Genomic DNA, 10,758 nt, shown 5'->3' with positions numbered 1-10,758 from the left:
ACGTTCTCCCGCTAGTGCCCTGATATTGGGTTTTTCCCTTGGCCCCATGGAAAACATGAGCTCTATTTTTGCAGTTCTCTACAAGAAAAACACTTTCTAAAAAATTCATGCTAGAGCTATGTTTTCTCTATTTGCATCCACTTACAAGTGTGAACAGACATTTTCAAAATTATGTTGAATCTAAGTATAGATTTTCTTTATCAGACGAACATTTAAAATCACTCTTAATAATCGGAACTACGAAGTTTGTCCCTGAATGGACTAAATTTTTAGCGGTAAACAAATGCAATCTTCTTATTATTTTTTTACCTTTTTAATTTTTTTAAAAAGCTTTACACGCGTTGTGTTTTTAATTTTTTTTCCAAATTTTTAATCTTCTTTAATTCAAGAAAATAAATTTGTAGTAGATTGCAATCATTTTGTCTTGTATCACTATCTAGAAAGAAACACAGGACACAATACTTGGAAAGATCCGGACCTTTAATATTCTTGTCAAGTTTGTGCAACGATTTTGGGTCTTTCAATCGAATGTACAAAGACAAAAGATAATCCGTACACTTCTTGTATGGTGACAAGAGCCTTACCCAGACAAGGACAAGGGGAATTCAGCTCAAATAGCTACCCCTTATCAAACTTTCAGCACTTACATAAATAGTAAGACTTGGAGAGAGGGCCCCTTCCCACAAGGCCCGCGCTGGGCATTCTCTCTCTTTTTAAAATAGCTTACCTAACCTAATACCACCCCCCTTTCACTAGTCAACCCCAAGAGCTGAGTACTCCTGAGGGGGCAAATTGGGGGTGTCGTGACGAAATGGACACATAGGATCATGAGGGTGAGTCCCTCACCTCGAGACGGTATGCAACTCTGGGGGTTAAAAAAAAAAATGCAAAATACAAAATTAACCAAAAATATAAATGTTGTAATGTATTGTCTTTGTTAAATGTTGTAATGTGATGTCCTGCTAAATGTTATAATATATTGTTCAATGTAAAAAATAAAAACCCCAGAGCATTGCAAGGTACAACAAGCTTCCAGACGATGAAGGAGTCTCGAGATCATGAAGGAAGCTACGTTCCACCCCCACTGACCCCCCCTCGAATACCCCACCTAATTATTCTAATTTCCATTTGCAGATATCATGTGATTACTCATTTTAAGCCGAGACATGCAAATGATCGGTGAGTATCGCAACTACGGCAGCAGATAACATTATTTCCTTACAGCAACTAATCTCTATTTCTATTCACAGAGAGGACACCCAAGAAATCGAAACAGATTTATATCTGCTTTCAACATGGACGGGGTGTCCTAGTTTATGTTTATGCCGTAGTACATAAAATGCACTAGTTTATACACATGCAGTAGTTTATGTTTATGCCTAACCCCATTCCCTTTCAGGGGGTCATGGCACACTAACGAGGTACGGGGAGATATACCGTACCTCACGGTGAGCAAGACCCACACATTAAGGGGTAAACACCCAGCTGAGCGGAAGCTCAGTATGGTGACCTTCCCCGGCGCAATAAGCACCAAGCCCGTCCGTAGCACAGACGACTATCGAGCGCCGCACTCAGTCCCGCGGGGGACTGAGTGCGGACCCCCCGTGAGATGGAACTTAAGGCCTACGGCTAAGAGGTGGGGTGTGTGCGGAGAAAAGTACACTTCTTGTAACTTTTCTTCGAAAGTAGTTCCGTACTTTAAAACTGGCAAAAGATGAATAATGACATCCAGATAGAGAGAGTTAGATACATCTGTGATGTTCGAAAAATTCTTGTGCTTCAAATCTAAGACAACCGTTAAGTATTGGGATTCTTTTTCTGCCGTATATGTTATAGCGAACCGGTAATGCTCAACACCGGTTTTAGGAAATTTAATTTGTCTCAAATTAAAACGAGATCTTCAACACAGACTATCAAAGAAAAAACTACTTATGTAAATTCAAATAAAATGTATTTCATACTTAAAAAAATTTGGCTTTCGTGATAAAATTTAAGAACAATTGCTTGTGTGAAGAATTTGTAGTGTTTAATATTCTGAAAATTTTGTTTTACAGTGTACTGTGCAAACAAATGTATTAGCTTTTAGGGAAAAAATTCTACTATGATTTTTTTCCCACTCTAAATTAAATCTTCTTTAATCCCGAGATGAATGGGAGAACTTTTAAGAATAAATTTTTGTGTAAACCCATTCACCTTGTGAGTTTTCTAAAAAAACCTTTTTGTATTGCTCCGCAATGGAATTTAGGTCTGAGATAAAACGTGGATCTAAAAACGTATATGAGTACTGGACGATGCTTGTCCGTTCAATTTAGGTAACGTTTAAACTGATACAGAGAACATCTAATTTAAAATAATTCTTTTTTTATTTACATTATGTACAAATGCCGCTTCTTGGCTAGTAAACAACTGAAGAGAATATAATTGAAGCTTTGATTGCATTAAATTAAGATTGTTAATACAAAATCATAGTCCTTGGACGTTATAGAGAGTAAATGAAAAAGTTACTTTCCGGTGGTTCCAGTCCATGGTATGAAGAATACTGTTGAGGTTGACTTTTTCCGAATTAAAATAGAAGGGCCGGTTCTCATCCAGCGACCTTTGGATTATGCGCAAAAAGCGGCTTATAGGAAGTACCTCGAAACAGTCCACTCGACTACTGCCTGGTCTATGAACGAACTGAAGACGACCACACATAGCGCAACTCGCGCTTTTATCTAGTTCACGGCGTATGACGTTGAACCAAATCATTTGCATTTCGGGGCGGGGACTCTCCACCACCCTTTAACCAACCACCCAACCCCGTACACCCAACCATCCATCCACCCACCCAGCCTACCAAAACCTAGGCAGTCATCCTGCTATCCAACCCACCCACACACCAACAAACCAACCAAATAAGCAAACAATCCATCCAACCAACCAAACCCTACCACCCAGCTAGCCAGACAGCCAATCAGCCAGAGAGAGAGAGCCAACCAACTGACCAGCCAACCAACCAAAACCCAGCCAGCCAGTTAACGAAACAGTCAACCAACCCACCCGCCCATCCACCCACCCATACACCAATCTACCAACCTAACTACCCACCCATTTACCAGCCACCCAACCAACCAAACCTTACACCCAACCACCCACTCACACAGCCAACCACCACCCAGTCAGTCAGACAGCTATCCAACCCACACATCTACCCACCCACCCACCCAAAAGCACAACTTGCGCTTTTATCTAGTTCACAGCGTATGACGTTTAACCTCCTCATTTGCATTTCGGGGCGGAGACTCTCCATGCTCCCCCGCGTTGGATGACAATCCAAAATTAAATTCTTCATATGGCAAGGCCACTATTTTTGTAGGTGATCGTTTGTAGACCGCAGATGAGGTTTTTACTTCGACGACTCTCACTAAACCATCATCTCCAGGGTAGACTTTAGTTATCCGGGCGAGGCACCAATGCAGAGGCGGCCGGTTGTCCTCCCTCAGCAGCACCAGTTGACCCACTTTGACGTTTGAAGTCGCCTTACTCCACTTCCCTCCCTCTTGCATCTCTGTTAGGAACTCTTGAGACCATCTGTTTCAGAACCTGTTATGGATACATTGCACTACTTTCCATCCACAAGAAAAAGCAGTTTTAGTTTCGGCAGAATATTGTGTAGGAAAAGACAGAAGGGATGCACAACCTATTAAAAAGTGTCCTGGTGTAAGAGGCTGCAAGTCCATCGGGTCAGCAGACAAAGGGGTTAAAGGCCTGCTATTTAAACATGCTTCTATTTGAATCAATAAAGTTGAAAGTTCTTTGAAATTAAGAATAGCAGAATTGGACGCCTTGATTAAATGCTTTTTCATAGTCTTTATATTAGACTCCCATAATCCCCCAAAGTGAGGAGTAATAGGAGGGATGAAATGCCAGTTTATGTTTTCTTCTGTGGCATAGTTTTGTACTTTTTCTGAACAACAAATAAGAGATTGAGCATGTAAATAATTTCTTGCGCCTTTGAAATTTGTCGCGTTGTCACTCAAAATATCAGAAGGCTTTCCTCTTCTGCCAATGAATCTGCGAAGGCAAGCCAAAAAGGCTCCCGTGTTTAAATCCGATACAACTTCTAGATGTATTGCTTTAGTTGTAAAGCACACGAATAATGCGTTATAGCTTTTCAAAGATACTTTTGACCGCTTAAGATTAGGTTTTGTAATTACTGGACCAGCGAAATCTAATCCACATTTTGAGAAAGCTCGAGCAGGAATTACCCTTTCGTTGGGTAAGTTTCCCATTAGCTGCTTTGAATTTGAAGAATTAGCTTTTAAGCATACGATACACTTTCGAATAATATTTCGAACAGCATTCCGACCTGATATAATCCAAAAATTTTCTCGAATCAAGAATCGAGTTGTTTGAACACCAGCATGCATAGCTTTTTGATGAAAGTACTCGATTAAAAATTTTGAAAAATGATGATTTCTTGGAAGCAAAATTTGATGTTTTTGATCTTCACGCAAATTTGAATGTTTCAGTCTGCCCCCAACTCTTAGAATTAAATTTTCATCAAGAAAAGGACTGAGTGGTAAAAGTTTGTGTGTTGAAGGTAGTGATTGGTTGTTTTTCAATTTACGTATTTTTAGTTTGAATTAATTTTAATCACCCCAGAAATAGCTTCCGATTTTTCTTCAGATGTTAAAAACCCAAACTTGTGCTCTTCTGCAATAGTTTTACAATTCTTTATGAACCTCCAACACCAAGCCGTAATTCTAATTAGTTTAACATAACTTGAATAATTTTGAATGAATGGACTTAACTCTACTTTCAAACAACTGAGTACGCTATCCGATTCTTTAACGGGGTAAAACAACGCGCTTGAATTAATGCTAAAATTTGGGTCCGAAAGCCAAACTGGACCTTTTCACCAAAGTTTATGTTCTTTTAACTTAGATGGAAGAATCCCTCTGCTGGCACGATCCCCTGGGTTGTCTTCACTACTTAAGTGAAACCAATTTTCAACCGGGGTTAGTTTTTGAATTTCTGATACTCGATTTGCGACAAATACTTTCCATCTGCGCGATTCCGATTTTATCCAGTCTAAAACGATTTGCGAGTCTGTATAAAAGTAATCGAAATCTGTTACAATCAAAAGTCGATTCTTAATGCTTTTATACAAGCGACTCAATAATACTGCAGAACAAAGTTCTAATCTCGGTAAAGTAATTTTCTTTAAGGGGTCTAAGGACCTTTAACCTTCAAAATTTTCAATTTTCTGGAAAAAACATAGTTACGGATAAAGTTTTACGGAAATATATGAGAAACTTTCTAAGATATGCGCGCAAAACGAGAAAACCGAAGAAACCGGCACCTGAGAAAAAGATGCTTAAAGAGCTGCTGTTAACATAAATCTGTATGGGGAGAGGTGATGGCATTTTTACGATAACTCAAAAAGTTTTTTGTGTATAGTAATAAATAAGGTATCAAATTGTTCAGAATTAAAATATGCATAACATATATTTTTTCCAGAAAGTCGAAAATTTTGAACGTTAAAGGTCCTTAGACCCCTTAAATGAGCTACTCTAGTTTTCGCTGCTAGAAAACTGACTTTAATTTCACCGTTTTCCAAACGGAAGCGTAAATAAATTACTGCCGCCTAAGCTTTTTGAGAAGCGTTACAAAATGCCTGAATTTCAACGGATTTTGAAATTGAACATTTATCTTTCAAACTTCGCGGGATTTGAATTTCTTTCAAATGCATAGGTTCCGATTCGAATTTTTGCCATTTGCTCATAATTTGTTCTGGTAAATTTTCATACCAGCCTATTTTCTCTGACCACAGTTCTTGAATTAAAAGTTTTGCTAGTAGGTTTGTTGGAGCTAGAAATCCTAGTGGATCATAAATTTTAGCGATATTGGAAAGTAATTGTCGTTTATTATTTACTTCGCCTGGTGGCTTGATTTGTATTCTAAAGTAATCTGTGATAGGATCCCACTCAATACCCAAAAGGGTAAAACAGGAGAAAACAAATAAACACAAAAGGCAAATAAATGAACTACAGACAAAAAAAGCTTATTTAGAAGAAACCACAAAATTGGGACAAGAAAAACAACAGGCAGAAATTAAATTAATAGAGGAGGAGCACAGGAATAAATTAAAAGACGAGCAGATCAAACACATGGAGGTAGAAAATAAATTAAAGATAACACAAGCCAAACTAGAGGAAGAGATAGATTAGAACAAAATCTAGAAACAAATCTAAAACAGAAACTAGATGAGCAAATAAAAGACATAAAAACACAGCTAAGTAATCTAGAAATAAACACCAGAGACCACCAAGGGGCAGCCAACTTAAACTTAAATAGGGAGGAAGAGCTAATGGAAATAATACAAAATGGGAAAATTCTACAAGCAAACTTAGAGGGAGAGGTAGAATCACTCAACACTAAACTAACAGAGAGGACTAAATTAATGGCTCTAAGGGAGAATATGATAAATCTAAATTGGGAATCAGAATTCAAGACACTAAATAAAGAGATAGAGCAGATGCTGGAACAAATAAAGACACAAGAGAGTAATTTCGAACTAAAATTAAGAAACAAAGAACTTGAATATGACACTAAGGCTTTGAAATTACTAAATGAAATTAAATGTAAAGAGCTAGAATTAAAAGAAACTAAATCAACCCTCACTACAAGACTAAATGACATCTCAATAGAAAATCATACCCTTAAAGATAAATTACAAAAATCCTCCCACTTTTTTCATGAAACACTAGGGATGAAGGAGGTACAATTAATGGCAATAAGACAAAATATAAACCCAACACTAAACGCAACAATAGATCCAGACTTAGAACAGACCCCAGAGAAACAAAGAAAGGAGCACACACCACTACCACAACGGGGAAAAACAACAGAAAACAAAGGGGGTGAAAACAAAAAGACCACACATATTCAGCCTAAGAACCACACTTACAGTACAATAATAAAAAAGAACATTCATGCACAAAAAACTACCGAAACACAACACGAAAAGGGACTAGGGATCACCCTTACAAGTACACACAAGAACTGGTCACAATTAGATATTAGAAGGGCATTATTAACTGAAGCAAAAGTACATGGGATAAACAGGGATAACTTCAAAATACAAGACACAACTAAACGGGAAGATAAACAATACATCAAAATTAAAGACACACAGACCCTTCAACAGCTTAGGGATTTACTCAAGGCCAGTCCAGTATTAATAGAATACAGGGAGGAAACACAAGACACATCACAAGTAAACAACACACCAAAACCAAACAAACACAAAAAACGCTCCCAAAAAGAAACCTCAAATCAAAATAGCTAAAGTTCTAAATGGGATTTTTCACGAAGAAATAGTATCCAGCTTCGAAGAACAATATAAACTAGAAAAAGGGTCAATAAAAATAGTGCATAGTTTCCAATCAGAAGGGGCCATCAAACACGACATGATAGCAGAATGTAGCATGGAAGTCCGAAATAAAATCATGAACACAAACGACCCAACAATAAACATACTAGGCGTAGACCATAAACTTTCGGACAACATAACAGTACCGCGGTGCAGGCGTTGCCAAAAAATAGGCCATACAGTTAAAAACTGCATAAACACACTGCCCATTTGTGAGAATTGCTCTCAGCGGCACAAGGGCAACACCTGCTTTAACCCGGCGCACTGTGCCAATTGCTACACACTAGGGTTAAATTTAAAAGAGAACATACATTACGGGCACAACACTTCACACCCCGACTGCTACGCATATCATCATGTGTACTCGCAGCAGAGGGCCTGGCTCGGCTACCCTGACAATTAAGCCGTCCACCCATTTCAAGGCAGAGTAAGTCTCATCCATCCAGCCACCTTTCACCATCGTTTCCATCCTCTCACAATGCAAAATACACTAAAAATAGGGCAGCTCAACCTCAGAAGAGCGAGAGCAGCAACACAAAACTTTGAGAAGGTGATGAAGGAAAGAAAATTACAAATAGCCATCCTTTCAGAACCTTTTCATGACCTAAAAGTACTACCCAAAACCTGGCAAAGTTCCAGTCACTTAATGAAAAAGCAGCAATTATAATCCCAACGAACAACCTAAATCCATATATTCAAAAAATAGAAGAAGACTACGTGCTCATCTCCATAAACGCAGGAATAGACATACTAAATATTTTCTCAATATACATATCCCCAGCTAAGAACCACGACTCAATATACAAACAAATAGAAAAAGACATCTCTAAACTTAAAGGCAATATAATAATAGCTGGGGATCTAAACGCCCATCACACATTGTGGGGACACCCAACATGTGACACACGTGGAGATGATTTAATTGCACTAGCCTTACGCCACAACGCGGACTTTCTTAATAAAGACAACAGGACCCCAACTTTTGACAACGGAAGAGTCACGGGGCTCCCTGATGTTTCCCTTTATATACAAAATACAAGTCTGAACTGCCAAAACTGGGAAGTAGCAGACGAGGAGACTTTTAGTGATCACAAGCTCCTGACATATGAAATAAGTAATTTTAACGAAATTAAGACAACAACCAGGTTTAACACAAAATACTGTAAGTACAGAAAACTAAATGACAAACTCAAAGCAATAGAAACGGAAAATATCAACAAAATGGATCATATACACAATAAGTCAGACCTCATCACCTTCATAGAAGTATTCCATACATCACTACTTTCGGCATGTCACTCTGCCTTCAAGAAAAATAAATTGCAGACCACTCCTAAACAACACACACAATGGTGGACACCAACACTCCAGTCCCATAAAAACCTAATCAAAGCCCTCTTTAAAAGAGCAAATAAAACAATAGTCCCCCAAGAAAAAGAAGTACTAAGACTTCGTATAAAAAGGGAAACTGCAAAATATAAACTCCTGATAAGGCGGGAGAAAAAACAAAGCTGGCAGAATCTTTGCAATCGGACAACAGAATGTTTTTCAACAGCATATAGGGTAACATTCGATAAAATCAAAGGTAAAGATGCAATAGTAAATGATAAAGGGGAGGTAAATTCAGATCACATTAAGGAAATCAGGAAAATAATAAGAAATATTTTCCCGAAAAGTACACAATCTAAAGCACAAACTAAAGTTACATATAAAAATCTAGATGAAGAACCCCCATTTACCCACTACGAGATCTCCAATGCAATCAGGGACTTAAACAATAACAAAGCCCCAGGCCCTGACGGGATAGATGGTAAAGGTCTAAAAGATATATATAGAATTATTCCAAATTTCATAGACAAAATTCTCAACCTTTGCCTAAAATTCAATTACTTCCCGACAGAATGGAAAAATGCAGAACTAATTCTTTTCAGAAAGCCAGACAAAACAATTTATGACAGAGATGGCCATCCAAAAATAATAATAAACTACAGACCAATTTGCTTAATTCCGACCCTTGGTAAAACATTAGAAAAACTCATTGCAAAACGTCTCTTACATCACCAACATGAAAATGGCCTACTTGCAGAACAACAGTATGGCTTTGTGCCAGGGAAATCCACAGAGCTAGCCATACAAGAACTAGTAAATAACATACAAACACAAAGAAAGAACGGCAATTATGTTCTGGCCATTTTCTTCGACATACACGGAGCCTTTGACAGTATCGAATACAGACAACTTAAAGAACAACTAAATGAGCACAAGGTGAGCAAAACACTAATTAAATTAATCATGAGCTCAATAAAAAAGAGAAAGCTCACTTATCAACTAAATAATGTAAAAATAGATACTGTCCTAAGTAAAGGCTGTCCGCAAGGTTCCTGCTTGAGTCCCATACTCTGGAACACACTAGCGTATAAATTTCTAACAACACACATGCCAGAAGGAGTAAAAACACAAGCATACGCCGACGATTTTGCTGCAATAGTAGTCGGTAAAAAAAGAGACGAACTCATAGCCAGGGGTCAACAAATGATAAACAAATTCACAGAATGGCTTTCTGAAAATAATTTACATTTATCAGAAGGTAAGACAATAGCCCTCAAATTTAGCAAAACAGATACAAACTCCACCCACGGGAAGGGTCACAGGTACAGGGTACTCCACACCCCTCCAACAATTAAAATTAATGACATAAACCTTAAATACTCGGATAATGCTAAGTACCTAGGAGTATACCTTAATGAAAATATGACCTGGATCCATCACATTAACTACATTAAGACCAAAGCGTCAGCAAAATTAGGTAACATTGCAAAATTAAAAGGGGGTAAATGGGGGTATAGTTTAAAGAATTTGAAGCAAATATACGATGCAGTAATCACAAAATCACTACTGCACGGTAGCAGCATATGGGGACGTGACTTGGATGTACAAAATTCAGCAGGATTAATCACAGCACAAAGGACAATAGTCACCTGCCTAGCACGGGGTTACAAAACAATACCAACAATCTCAGCTCAAATCCTAATAGGCGCACCCCCGCTAGATTTAGTCGTAAAATACGACTGTGTATACAAAAATCTTCTACAATATGACCAAAATAAGGTCTTCAACAATAAAAGTTTTAATCATACAAAATATGAAAAAAGACCCAAGTTCCCATACTTAAAAGTAAATAGCAACTTCGAGGCTAAATTCAACAATGTTATAAAAGTAAAAGATCAATTAAACTATGAAGTATTCACCGACGGCTCGAAGACGGAATCAGGAGTAGGTAACGCATTTGCTAGCTTCAAGAACGACAGACTAATCTTTGAACAAAAGAATAGGCTTAATAA

This window comes from Uloborus diversus, chromosome 8, assembly GCF_026930045.1.
Source record: "Uloborus diversus isolate 005 chromosome 8, Udiv.v.3.1, whole genome shotgun sequence".
Classification (NCBI taxonomy): Eukaryota; Metazoa; Arthropoda; class Arachnida; order Araneae; family Uloboridae; genus Uloborus; species Uloborus diversus.
The sequence above is the reverse complement of the archived record's forward strand: the minus strand, read 5'-3'. Positions refer to the sequence as shown.